At 41.3% G+C, this 13,081-nt stretch overlaps 2 pseudogenes; both read left to right on the forward strand.

Moving 5' to 3' along the window:
* The first annotated feature begins 313 nt into the window (after positions 1-313).
* LOC104857766 lies at positions 314-1,642 on the forward strand (annotated as a pseudogene).
* Positions 1,643-6,772: 5,130 nt separating this feature from the next.
* LOC104857842 lies at positions 6,773-10,650 on the forward strand (annotated as a pseudogene).
* Positions 10,651-13,081: the final 2,431 nt, after the last annotated feature.

A 13,081-nucleotide genomic window follows, 5' to 3' on the forward strand; every position in this document is an offset into this window, starting at 1 on the left:
GGTAATTTATACAGCAAACTCACAATATAGGTACACATATGTCAAGTTGTAATTAACCTATAAGAGTACAAGTACAGATACCTAGCTAATATTAATTCAATAGAGAAGTGGGTCATGTAGCAAGGGTACATGGAAAAAACAAAGGCATTTTTGGGAAGGGATAGGTTAGTATGCTCTGGTCACCCACCTGGGTGGTGCTAATTATGGTATATCTCCAAGTTACTGCTTGTCCCTTAGGGAGGCACATAGATAATGGTCATTGCATCTCTGTGTTGAGGCCTGGTATTCAGATTTGCCTCTAGCCACCATTCTGATATCTTTGCTTTTCATTTTTTATTTTTATTTTTGATGACTTCCTTGGGAGCCCAGTCCCTTGCTGACTATATATTAATTTTCATTAACTTAGCTGCCTATAATACTTGTGAGCTAAAACTTCAGGGGAGGCCTTCCTCCTTTATAAAGCCTCATGGTGGAACATCTGTTTGACCCATTCAGTTGAAGGATGAAAGCTCTGCTTAGGAACATGCTGTGAATGGAAAGGACCTGTCATTATGCAAATAATAAGGCACTCAAATAGATACTTGAAACAGCTCAAGTCTCAAAGGACTCAATGCTGTATAACAATACGAGAAATCAGATGCTGGGGAGTATTGTCAAATGAATGATCTCTTTGGACCCATTACCTTGCACCCATAGTCAGATTGGTTCATCTCCCACCCTGAGGCTCCTCAGGACTTTGAAGAATTTCTTAGTGATCTCTACCAAAAGACACCTTCTCTGAAGAAACACAGTACTTATGTACAGTCCACTGCAACTCCAGGGAACACCAGAGCTATCAGTGGAGACTATGTTCAGGGCTACTGTGAAGCATTCTCTATGGCCTGGCGGGAAGAACTCCTAGAACCAGTTTCTGTTTCTGCAACCAGGTGTCCCTTTAGAGTCAATGATCACACACAAAACCTATAAATCCATGCAGGCATATCCTGAATTTCTTACAAAAGAAGAGACCTGAAGATAATCTCTGTGATGTGGGATAACAATGACTGATCTTCACCCAAGGGGCTCCTGGAGTTTTGTCTTCAGACAGGCATCTCTGATAGATGGTGTGGGCACAGTCAGGTTCACCAGGTATGGCAGGGGTCCCTGTACCTGATGCTGTGAAGGCTACCTGAAGAAGCTCCGCAAAAAATCTTGCATAGACTACTGCATTTTTGGTAACTATTATATTCCTGAAATCACTAATGTGTTACTGCTGTGATCCTGTAAGTCTCTAGCTCATGGGATTGGACATAAGTTTGGACTTTGACACGGCCAGTGGCTTGTTTGTCTAATGCAAGGTCCAACCTCTGGGCAAGAGCTAACCAGCAACCTCTAAACCTTTGCGCTACCTGTTTACACAAGCTGCAGTGTGCTGTTGGCTTCAGTGCTGTAGAAGGCACGTTGAGGTGGACAAACAGCAAATCTGCTGACACACTGAGCAACTCTGCAACAGCCATGAGAAGAACGTGAATTTGCCAAAGCCTTTAAGGAATGCAAAGAGTGGATAATAAAATGCCTTGCTCTTTTTCAAGACTAAGGACTTTCAAATAGTAATTAAAACAAATACTTCCACATTAAAAAAGAAAGAAATTCAGAATGAAGGTTGGGGAATAAAAAGGAGCAGCAAACCCCACATTGTGATGTGTACCCCACATTGTGATGCGTCGGTTTCATTTAGGATCAGTGTTTTAGGTCAAAGCCCTTGGGTATTAGAAATTCAGAATGAAGGTTGGGGAATAAAAAGGAGCAGCAAACCCCACATTGTGATGTGTGCCCCACATTGTGATGCGTCGGTTTCATTTAGGATCAGTGTTTTAGGTCAAAGCCCTTGGGTATTTCTAGGCAAGAAAGTGAGTTGAGAGGGGCTTGTGTTACTAGGAAAGTTTATGGAATGGATTAATGGATGGCAATAAGGAGGCTTGGTGATCACTTGGGAGTACTGTCACTGGTAAGGTGAGAGGATGTAACTGAACTCGCATGGTGTCAGCGGGTTTTTTGTATTGTAGATAGTGACCACATTTGACAGTTTTACCTGTGGGGTCCTAGAGAAGGGGTGTCAAAGATGACTTTCTACATATATGCCTGGAGGGCTGGATGGTAAGGTGATGGTGTCAGGCCTGGCCTAAATAAATAGGTCAAAGCAAACAGGCTGCTTTCAGCAAACAACAGCAGCTTCTCAGTAAATAGGACAAGTTGATTAAAACAAAGTATACGATCTCCTGATCCAAAGAGGCCAGTGGCCATATAAGCACCTGAGCAGACCATCCTTGGGCATCCAGGTCAAACATTCCTTAGGATTACAGCCCCTACCCCCAAATCTATATAAGCATAGTTTTCCTTCCCTGCTAGCTGCTAATATCGCTCTCCTGGTGTCAGCCCATCCACTCATGGATGGAACCTCTCCCAGCTAGCTGTTGCTATTTCTCTCTCCCAGTGTCAGCCCTTCCACACATGGATGTGATGAACTTGGCTTTCATGAGCCAGCTGCTAGAACCTCCCCGACTTCAGTCCCTGTTCATTGGAATAAACTTTTCTTTTTCTCACAACAATAAAAGCCTATTTAAATGAGTGGATTCATGTGCTGTCTATCAGTGGTATCACTGTCATGACTGATACAAGAGGGGGCTGCCAGAGAAGCACATTTTTGGGGAAAGATAAAAAAGGATTGTTGAGGGGAGGGCTGAAGTTTGTAGTCAGGAACCACGACAATACTGTATTATAAGCAAGTTGTGGACCCTTGGAAGCAGATCATTCTGTTTCTTTCCCCCTTGCATTTTGTATTGTTCCAAGTGTGCTTCCTTGTAGTGTTGATAAACATCTTGTTTTTATCCACAATTGAGAAATGAAGAAACAGACAAAAAGCAATTAAAATTCTAGTTTTAGATGCTTACATCTCTCAGATTACTCTGCTTGTAAGTGGTGGAGCTGCCTTTCATTTTCAAGGAGTCCTGGCTACTCTCCTGAACTGTCTTCTACATTATTCATATGTGCTCAGTTCCTTCACCCAGCACTTCATCCTCTCAGTGTGCCTCAAATCTGATCTTCCCGGACACATGGCTTCCTTTGGATCTCATTGAGTAGAGGCTATGTCTTTCCCTTTCAGTTTTAATTTACCCCCGACCTTAACTTTCTTTGGCATATTTATCAACATCAGGGGAGTTGAGTGATAGCTTTCCTCTTCATCTCGTATTTTTGCTATTATTTTAGAAGATTTCAACATTCAACACAATATTACATAGAAGCAGAGAAACTAAGAGCTGCGACTCCTTTTTTGTGGCTGTACCTTGGATTGAATCTAAGACATTTCCTTGCACGGAGCTACATCTCCAGCCCTTTTAAAAAGTATTTTATTTTGAGACAGAATCTCACCAATCACTTGCATAGGCTGGACCCAAACTTGCCATCCTTCTGCCAAAGCCTGCTGGATTGCCGGGTTACAAATGTGCACCACCATGTGTGGCGGTCCAGCTGTCACAACACGAATGTACCTGAGTTGGGGAGTGAGGATTGAGAAAGGACAGCACACTCAATAGTGTGGAGACAAGAAGTCCGATTTATTTCACAGAAACAGCTCCTTTTAAAGGCAGGCCAACAGGAAGCACCAAGCAACTATTAGGGAGGAGATCAGATCTTTGGCTATCTGAGTTCCTCCCATCACAAGGTCAAATTTAACAAAGTCCTTGAGCCGGGTGCGGTGGTGCACGCCTGTAATCCCATAAAACCAGTCTGGATTACACAGTGAGTTCCAGGTCAATCTCATGGGCTAGCTGAGACCCTTGTCTCAGAAAAGCCAGATAGAGTCATAGATTGTTATCAATGCCTCAATGGTAGAAGAAGTTACTTTCCCAATGTCAAATGCCAGCGGGTTCCCACAGCCATGGCAGGCTGAGCTGTTATTCTTGAGCCAGTTCATGTCTGACTTTCAGAATGCAAACCACACTTTTAATGATTAACAAGTTAAAGGCCAAGGAGTTTGTCCCTGTCATTCTAACAATTTTATTTTCTCGTCTAGTTTATTCTTAGAGATGCTATGGTGAGGGTATCCTGACTTTAAGATTTTTGAGGTTGATAAGATTGTTTGGGATAGGGCAGAGTTATAGAAGAACACATAATAATTAGGCCCGAGTTGAGCCCACAATGAAATGCATAATAAGTAAACACCAATTGCAGTAAATGACCTAAAGGAAATGTTCCACTGCTAGTAAGGCAAATAATACAGGCCTGGAAAGCCTCCCGAGCAGACGTAACATTTACGTAAGCTCTTGTGAAGGGCCCACCTCTTGTCACAGAGGTGCCAGGTGGAGGGGTCAGCATGTGTGCACGTCCTGAGGTGGCAGCACCTCAGATGATGCATTGGAGAGAAGACTTTAGGCTGAACCTTGGGGACTGTGGAATGGGTAGGGATCTGTGGACATGGGGAGCTCACGGAGGGCTTCTTGCAGCATAGTCAGAGGTCTTTGTGGGTCTCTGAGCTGGGGAGTAACAGGAGGTGGTTTGCTTTTTTAGGACCCTTGTAACTGCAGAAATCTTGGGAATGGTTTGGAGGTATGAAAGGGCCAGAGTGAGGAGGCAGTTTCCTGGAATGGGGCAGAGACAAGTAGTTCTGGACAAAGGACATGGTAGTGCGAGATTTTAAACTAAGTTTTGGAAGTAATATATTTGGAAGTAGGATTTAAAGGACTAGATGTGAGCAACAAGGAAAAAGATGCCTCCTTGGTTCCTGCCTCAGGCACTGGGTAGAGACTAGTGCAGTTTGTTGTGATGGGAAAGATGTTTTGTGGAACAGATTTCAAGGGTTCCATATTTTGTGTGTTGAGTTCAAAAAGCTCAAAACACCTAAGTAGAGAATTGGTGCGTATTGGATACAGAAGTCAGGCGCTCAGAGAAGAGATACATGCTGGGGTTACCCTTTGGGAATCATCAGTATGTAGATGAGTTTAAAGTCCACTTAGTGATGGAGAAGAGAGGAAGTCAGCAAAAGGAAGGGAAGCCCATGACAGCACCGCAGAAGCTCCCCAGCTCCCTGAGGAGGGGCAAGCCAGGGACACCAGCCACACCTCTGTAACTTTAGAGTCTAATCCTCTCACTTTTGGCCTTAGATGACCCCTGGCCCTCTCAGAAAGTACTACCTACTTTCTTCCTTTTCATGGACTTGTAATACACTGGCATCTTAAGAGGCAATTGTATTCATAGAGCCTTCACTTACAGTTTTGTTTGTTTTTGGTGCTGAGATCCAGGGCCTCTGAGCTATGCCTGGCCCCTTCTTTTTGTCCTGCCACTGACATTTGCATTCACTCTGAATTTCACCTCAGGGCACAGACATCAGGAGAACCTTTCTTCAGAGTTGGAGCGAGATAAAGGTGAGATAAACCTGCAAATAGAAAAGGAGTCCTGGAGAATGCAGCACCTGGAGGGTTGGAGGAGGTTCTGTTGGAGGAAAATGTGTAGATTCTTGGGCTTCTTCCCATTTCCCAACATGATTCATTTCCAGGTGGGACTGATGTTGTCCATTCATTGCACCTCCATTTGATCTCATCTGTTTGTTTGTTTTTACAAATTTTGGATTAGGGGATGTTTCTTCTCAGCCCTTGGTGGTTTTGCACACATTACACTATCTGGGTCTCTAATCCCATCTGATTACCTGAAAACTTCCATCTCTCCTTCAGAAGGGTTCTTTCGGAAGCCTTCTCAACCTCTAGACTGACTCAGGCACTGTTTTGTCACTGGTTAGGTTGTACCTTTTATATCTTGCCTTTTACATATTGTAATTATCTCCCACCAGACTGCTTCTGAAAGACAACTCTTTCAGACCCCTGCCTCAGACTGCATCAGGCCGTATTTATGACGTGAATGCTGTTTAGAACACTTGCACTTCATTCTCTCGCCAAGACAGCGGCGGGCTGCCTCAAAAAGGGGGTGTCCTCATCTCCTGTTAATTCTTTCGATTGGTCTGATTTGTTTTTCTTAAAGAATTGAGTCAAAATGGGGACAAATTAAACTTTCTTGAAAAAAAGTCAAATACTTTTAGAGGGCACTTGCAGATTTATGTCTGCCCGGCAAAGGTAGAACTAATTAATGGCTATTTAATTCCTTTAGCTTTCTTGTGATTTTTTTTTATGATTATGAATTCAAACTTTTAATAATTCCAGCTTGATTGAGATGGACAATTAAGTCACCACTACTCTCTAAGGACAGCAAGTGAGCTTTGGCTTTCAAAGTAAAGGATAAAAGCAACGGTGAAGAACAATATATATTACAATAGATTTTCTGGAATATTTTAAGAGAGAAAAGGGGCAAAATATACTTTTTTACAAAAAGAGACAGGAATTTTGAGTCCAAGAATTTTGAGCTATACAGAAGGATGTATAATTAAACTTCTGTTTAAAGTTAAAATGATTTGTATTTAAAAGAACCAAAAATTTATATTAACATAGTAAAATAAATTGCACGAAATGGCTTTGCAAAGAAAGTGGCTGTCTGGGGAGATCTGACTGCAGAGCGGGAAAGGATCGTGGTCAGTAGGTGGCAGTCTTGCTGTGCCGTGAGACTTTCTGTTAGCACTGTGGACGCCACAGCGGGAGCTAGAATTCTAGGGACGCAGGGAGAGGCGGTGATATTCAGGGTGGCTGCTTTGCAGAGGAAATGTGAATTTGTATTGCGTGCACCGTGCGTGTGCAGCCTGTCCTCAGCTTTGTCAGCCTCTGTCAGAGAGCGCTTTGTTCAAATAGGCCCGATGTGTGCCGGGTTCAAGGTGTGTTTTATCTAAAGCTATTCTGTCCTGCGGAGATGCTGTTGGGGGTGTGATCTTACAGTGTGTTTGGCCCACGTGCTAGAGGAAACTTGGGGGAGAAGAGGAGTCGCTGAATCGGCCTGCAGATCCGGACCCGAAGGTCTGCTTTTTCATGGGCTCTGTAGTTCTCCCATTATGTTACTCACTCCTTCTCACAAGTGCGGCTGTCACAGAAGCCGCGGGGAGAGGGGGAGGGATAGGGTCTCCACTTACTGGTTTCTTATGTAAACATCACCAAAATTGTATAACCGGGTACTTTCATACGCTAAAGTCAGCAACAAAAACTAGGACAGGAGCCAGGAGAAGGCTGCTACTTGGAGTAGACTTTCGACCTCAGTGTCCTTATCCGTAAAGCACAGGGAAAGGACACGCTGGTTCTCATGGACCTTTCTGCACAGTTCCAGGTTCTTTATTCTTTTACTTCTCGTTCAAGAGAAAAACTTGTCTCCTCATGCATGGATCCCCTTACATTTAGAGGCTTATAAATACAGCCACTGCTAGTTATATCACCTTAGAATCATGGACTAACTTAGGCACTTAATTTAACTTTCTCTTAAAAAGCCCTTTTTTTGTAGCATAGCAAATTATAAATTTGATATAAGGGTTTTTGACTGGCCTCCTACACAAATTATAATCTTCAATTATGTGTACCTGGTGCAAAAAAGAATTTACTTGAATACCGTAAACTGATGGAATAGAATGGAAAAACTCAGAAATAACCACTTGTATATATGGGTCAGAGGAGCTGTGACAGACCATTCAATGAGGGAAAGTACAATCTTTTCGATAAACAATGCTTGAAAACTGGATATCTGCATGGAAAAGAGTGAAGTTGGATCCTTTCTAACACCATATACAACAATGAACTCAAAATAGATCCAAGACCTATTTAACTGCAAAACTCTTTCTAGAAAATGGGAGAAATATTTGCAAATTACATATCTGTTAAGGGATTAATATCCAAAATATATTTTAAAACTCCTAAAATTCAGCAACTAAAAGCTAACAACCCAATTAAAAAATAGGCAAAGGACTCGAATAATCAATGTTCCAAAGATGATATACAAATGACCAAAGGCACATGAAACAATGTCCAACATCGCTATTGGGAAAGTGCAAATCAAAGGCAGTGAGTTAATACTTTATGCTCATTAGGATGGCTGGAACAACAACAACAAAAATCTAAAATGAAACAACAGAGCTGGGCATGTGGAACAGGCCTGTAATCACATCCTCTGAGAGGCTGAAATAGGAGGATCTCAAATTCAAGCCCAACCTAATCAACTTTGTGAGACTCTGTCTCAAAATTTAAAAAAAAAAAAAAATTAAAAAGGCTGGGGACTTAGCTCAGTGTGAAGACCTTAGGTTCAATTCTCCAGTACCACCACCAAGAAAAAAAAAAGTTGTTATGGTTTATATCAGAACGTCCCCCACAGAAGCCTCATGTGATCATGAGTGGAACTTTTTGAGGCAACTGGATCACTGATGAGTTTACAGCTAAATCCCACGTTGGCAGTGAAACCTGATCAATGGAAGTGGTCACTGGGGCCATGGCCTGGAAGGTTTATCTCCCTCCCTCTTCCCTTGATCTCTGCTTCCTACCTGCCCTGCCATGAGTGACTCTCTTCTATGTTCCCCTGCCCTGTCGCCCTGCCTTGGTGTCAGATGACTATGGACTGAAACCTCTACAAACTGAGCCAAAAGAAACCTCTCCTTCAACTTGTTGGTTTCAACTATTGTGTCTCAGTGACAAGAAAGTAAGACAGAACTTTTGATGATTGGAATGTACATTGGTACAGCTGTGATAGAAAACAGTACGGCAGTTCTTCAAAATATTAGAATTACCATATGATACAGCATACCTTTCCTTTAACTTTTTAAAAATTTATTTCAGTTGAGGGCATTATCCTCCTGCAACTAGAATTAGCACATATTCATTAGTTTTCGTTATTTACTGCTTGGTAATCTTTTGTCTTTAATTTCCCTAAAAACAAAGTAAATGTTCTCCCAGTTGGCCTATCGACCAGTGGCTTAAAAAATAGCGTATAGGAAAGTAAGATATTTTACAGATTTTGTCAGCTATCAGAGGTGGAGTGAAATTGATAACATCTAGTCAAGTTCTCAGCTGGTGGTGATGCTGGCAGTATCTAGAGACACTGTGTTATCACGGCTGGGGGTTGGCCCTGATCTAGTAGACAGAGACCAGTGCTGTCCGCTCATGGAGGGTGGTGCTCCCCGCCCCCAGCAGAACTGTCACCCCAAGTGTCCATAGTGCTGAGATAGAGAAGCCCTGAACTGATCATCTCCATGTAATGTAGAAACATAACTTAGGAAATGAAGTCCCGAGAGGTTTGTGTTACCAGATGACACAGTGGCAAGTTGGTGAGAATCCATTTATATAGGAATATGAGAAATGTAAAGAATTCTTTGTGTGTGTATGTGTGTTTGTGTATGTATGTATGCTCATTTCACTTAAGATCATGGTCTCAAGGTGCATCCATTTACCTAGAAATGTCCCCAAACTTCAGATGCATCTTACAATTCTACAAATGACTGGTCGGAGCACATGAGCTCCTCTAGTCAAAATATTACTACAGTTATTGAACAGAAGTTTCACAGTGGGAAAAACAGAAAGAGTGGCTTGAAAGAGAAGAGACAAAAAGAAGCAAATAAGGTGGCAGTTAATAGCTTCCCAAAAGATAGGGATTACAGAAGAGAGGTGATGTAAGCAACAGACACTAGTGGGCTTGCCAGTGGGATGGAGGACATGCATCCCAGAGATGCTAGTAGTTTGCTCCCACAGAACATTTTGTTTCAAACAGCAGACACAAGGACAGACCAAAGATTGCCAAGAGCAGAGACTCGCAGCAGCTCTCCTCCAGTACAGCACCTCATCAAACCAGAGTTTCATCCAGCTGCCACTGCAAGCACTGATATTCTGGTCCATGTGTGCTACAGTCTGATCAACAGTCCAAGAAATCATTTGATGCGAATGGAGCACTGACTTTACCAAAACTGCTTACACCCACATCTTCTGTCCCTGCACAGAAAACAGAAAGAAAAGAATCTACACTAAGAGACAAATTGGTAACACATTCTTGCACAACTCCTTGTGTCTTCTGCCTCTGGATTGAATCCCACATCTGCGCCTACATTTATTCTGCAGTCCCTGTTTCTCCTGTCCTACAGTCACCAAAACCTCCATTATTTCAGGACTCAAATCTTAACAGCTGCTTCCTGCTTTGAAAGCTACACTGCAGCTCAGTAATTCTAATGTGAACATATCCAAAATAAACGAAGTTCTTAAAGCAGCTGTGATACAAACTTTGCTCTAGTCTATAGTTCATAAGTTTCTTATTGCTGGACCATCTGCTTTCAACTTAACATCTCTCATTTCTCAAGCTGCTCTGCTCTTTCGAGACACCCAGCTGTCTAATCAGTCTCCCATGTCTTTAATATCTGTTGCATCATCCCCAAGATCATATGTGTCTCTAAGAATAAGCACCCCTTCAACCAGCACACAGATCCTACCAAAACTTTGAAAAGAATTCCCCGTTTCATCACAGCCAAAGGTTAGTACTCCAGTAGTTAATCCAGGATCAGTGTTACAGTCAGTCGTATAGCAGCCTGTAACTTCTGACAAGCAGCAGCAAAGTTATAAAACTGTCTCTCCTCGAAGTCTTCAGCACCTGAGTAGCCAGATTCCATCACTTGGTCCAAACCACACTTTTAGTAGTAATGCAGCAAATGCAACAGTTGTACCACAGAATTTATCTGCCTGACCTTCTGTCTTAGTTAATTTTCTCATTGCTGATATAAAATATCCAACACCCAAGGTTAAAGGAGGAAAGGTTTATTATAGCTCACAGTTTGTAAAGGTTTCAGTTCATAGTTGGCTGGCTCCAAGGCAGGGTGTCATGGCAGAAGGGCATCACAGAGGAAAAGTAGTTCATGGTGGGCAGAGGACATCAAGCAGAAGGCATCAAGAGACAACCAACCACAGAAATCTACATTTCAAGGGTTTCCACAAATCAATCTTGTGTTTTCCCCCTGAATCAATTCTCATCGACTCTATCCTCTTGTCATTTTTCTCTGCCCAGATTAATGGTCCAAAGACTACTGTCCCTTATATTCTGTATACTTCAAAAGTAGGTAATACTACACCCAGGGAGGGCCTTCCTGTTCCACTTCCAGAATGACGCCAAGCCAATAAGTGATACTAATTTAGTAATCATGTGCCCTTGATCCCAGAATCACACACTCTAGATCCAACCACCTGTGAAAAGCCCCACCTATGACCACAGGAGCCTTTAGGGGGACATCTAGACACAAGCCATAACACCTATGTGTTCATTAACGCCTATGCTATCAACACAGTTCAATGAAAATCTCATAAAACACAGTCAAGGATAAAACACAGAAAAACAGGCAACAGATTTCATGAAGAAGCCCATAACATGGGAAGCATTCACATGTCAGAAATTTGTACTGAATTTAAAAGTTCAGGGTCTTTAGTTTGAGTATGCGAAATTTAAGTAACTTTGCAAGAGCAAAGGGTACTGTTTTTGAGACAACAAATTCAGGAATTCAAAAAGCTAACAAATCTAAATTCCTTTATGGTGTGAAGATGTGAATAATTGCACAGGGTTTTGAGTATAGGAATTATAAATCTGTTGCCCAATATTAACATTTTTGAGCTGCATTTAAGTAGACTTTGGACCACTAAGCTGGGCAGAGAAAATGACAAGGTGAGAGTTGATTTGAGGAAAGGATACAAGATGGATTTGTGGAAACCCTTGAAATGTAGATTTCTTGTGGGTGTATTCTTTACCTTGCGAATGTGTTTTGTAGAGTGAAGCCATGGGAAACCATGTGTAACAAAGCTTAGACATTCAAAACTGATCAGTGCTAAAGTAGCAAAGTACCTAGCCTTTTACATGTATACCTATCTGCAAAATTAGCTTTTTCTTTTTAAGTTGGTGAGGTTAATTTATCATTCAGAAATCTTTCATTTTCAAAAATTCAGTGCATGTGCCAGGTGATGTGTCTCAGGTTGCAATTTTGAACCACCTGGGCAATGTAAAAAGTTTCATGAAACAACTGTTTCCACTCTTATACCTGATCAACAGCAGTGCTTCTCTATTTATTTTGCAGAGAACTGTTTTTCATTTCCCATGTGTTCCATTTGCCTCTTAAATCCTTGATCTCATTTTGCACATTTCTAAGACTCTTTTTCTCTTTTCTTAAGGCACGGTTGCTAATGGCACTTTCTATAACCTTTTCATCCCTGTGTACGGTTGCTTAAAATTGCAGTGATTAAGTATAATTCACATGTTTGTATAAATTATTGAAAAATACATTTGCACCCAGTAAGAATAGACTTAAAAGTATTGCTGAGCTTGTGTGCTGAGAGTACTCTGATTGTTTAACTGTAAGGAAATGGCCCAGTGAACAGGGCTGTGGGAGTGGAAAGAGGAAACAAAACTAGTCAGATGTGAATTGTATCTGTTAAAATAAACATGTTAAAACAAACAAGCAAAAATTTGTCATTTTCCTTTTCCTTCAGTCAATGCACATTATAATTTGAACTCCCTGGAGATACTTTTATCAGAATTCTTCTTGTTGAATATTTATACTTAGTGGAAGCAATTTCTAAAGGAACATTTTGTTTAAAACATATTAACAGGAAATTGTGCATAAAGTATTGAATGAAATATGAAATTTTCTGAGAATGATTAAGTCCCTTCCCAAGTGGTTGTCATCTGTTAAACCCCAGTTCACCTGTCTTGCAATGAGGGCTTTTCATTTTGAAAGGTGTTTGTGTTATAGATAACTGTTTCAGTCTGGTGCTGACTGTTGCTCTTATCACAAAATGCTACATTTGTGTGATCGAAGATTCCTGCTGTTATCTGGAAATAGTGGAAGAGCTTAGCTTTGTATGTTGTTTTCTAAAGTATATTAAAATAGAAAAGAAACTATTGCTACTATAAAAGTAGCTTTTTCTATAAATGATTCAACAGTAAACACTAGAGCTGCCAACAGCTGCTCTTTGACATTTTAAGAATTATTCAGAAGGGAATGCCCTTGAGCCAGTTTTTCTCAGCTTTATTTGACAAGGGTTTGCTTTTATAATTTTCAAACGTGAACATCAGTTGGGGTGAGGAGATAGATTGAAGTGGAGCAGGTTATTTTAGGGCAATAAAAAATGGTCTATATATCTTTTTTCAACTTCACAATTAAGACCAGATAGTA

This window comes from Fukomys damarensis, unplaced genomic scaffold (assembly GCF_012274545.1).
Source record: "Fukomys damarensis isolate Sample0158 unplaced genomic scaffold, DMR_v1.0_HiC HiC_scaffold_27, whole genome shotgun sequence".
Lineage (NCBI taxonomy): Eukaryota > Metazoa > Chordata > Mammalia > Rodentia > Bathyergidae > Fukomys > Fukomys damarensis.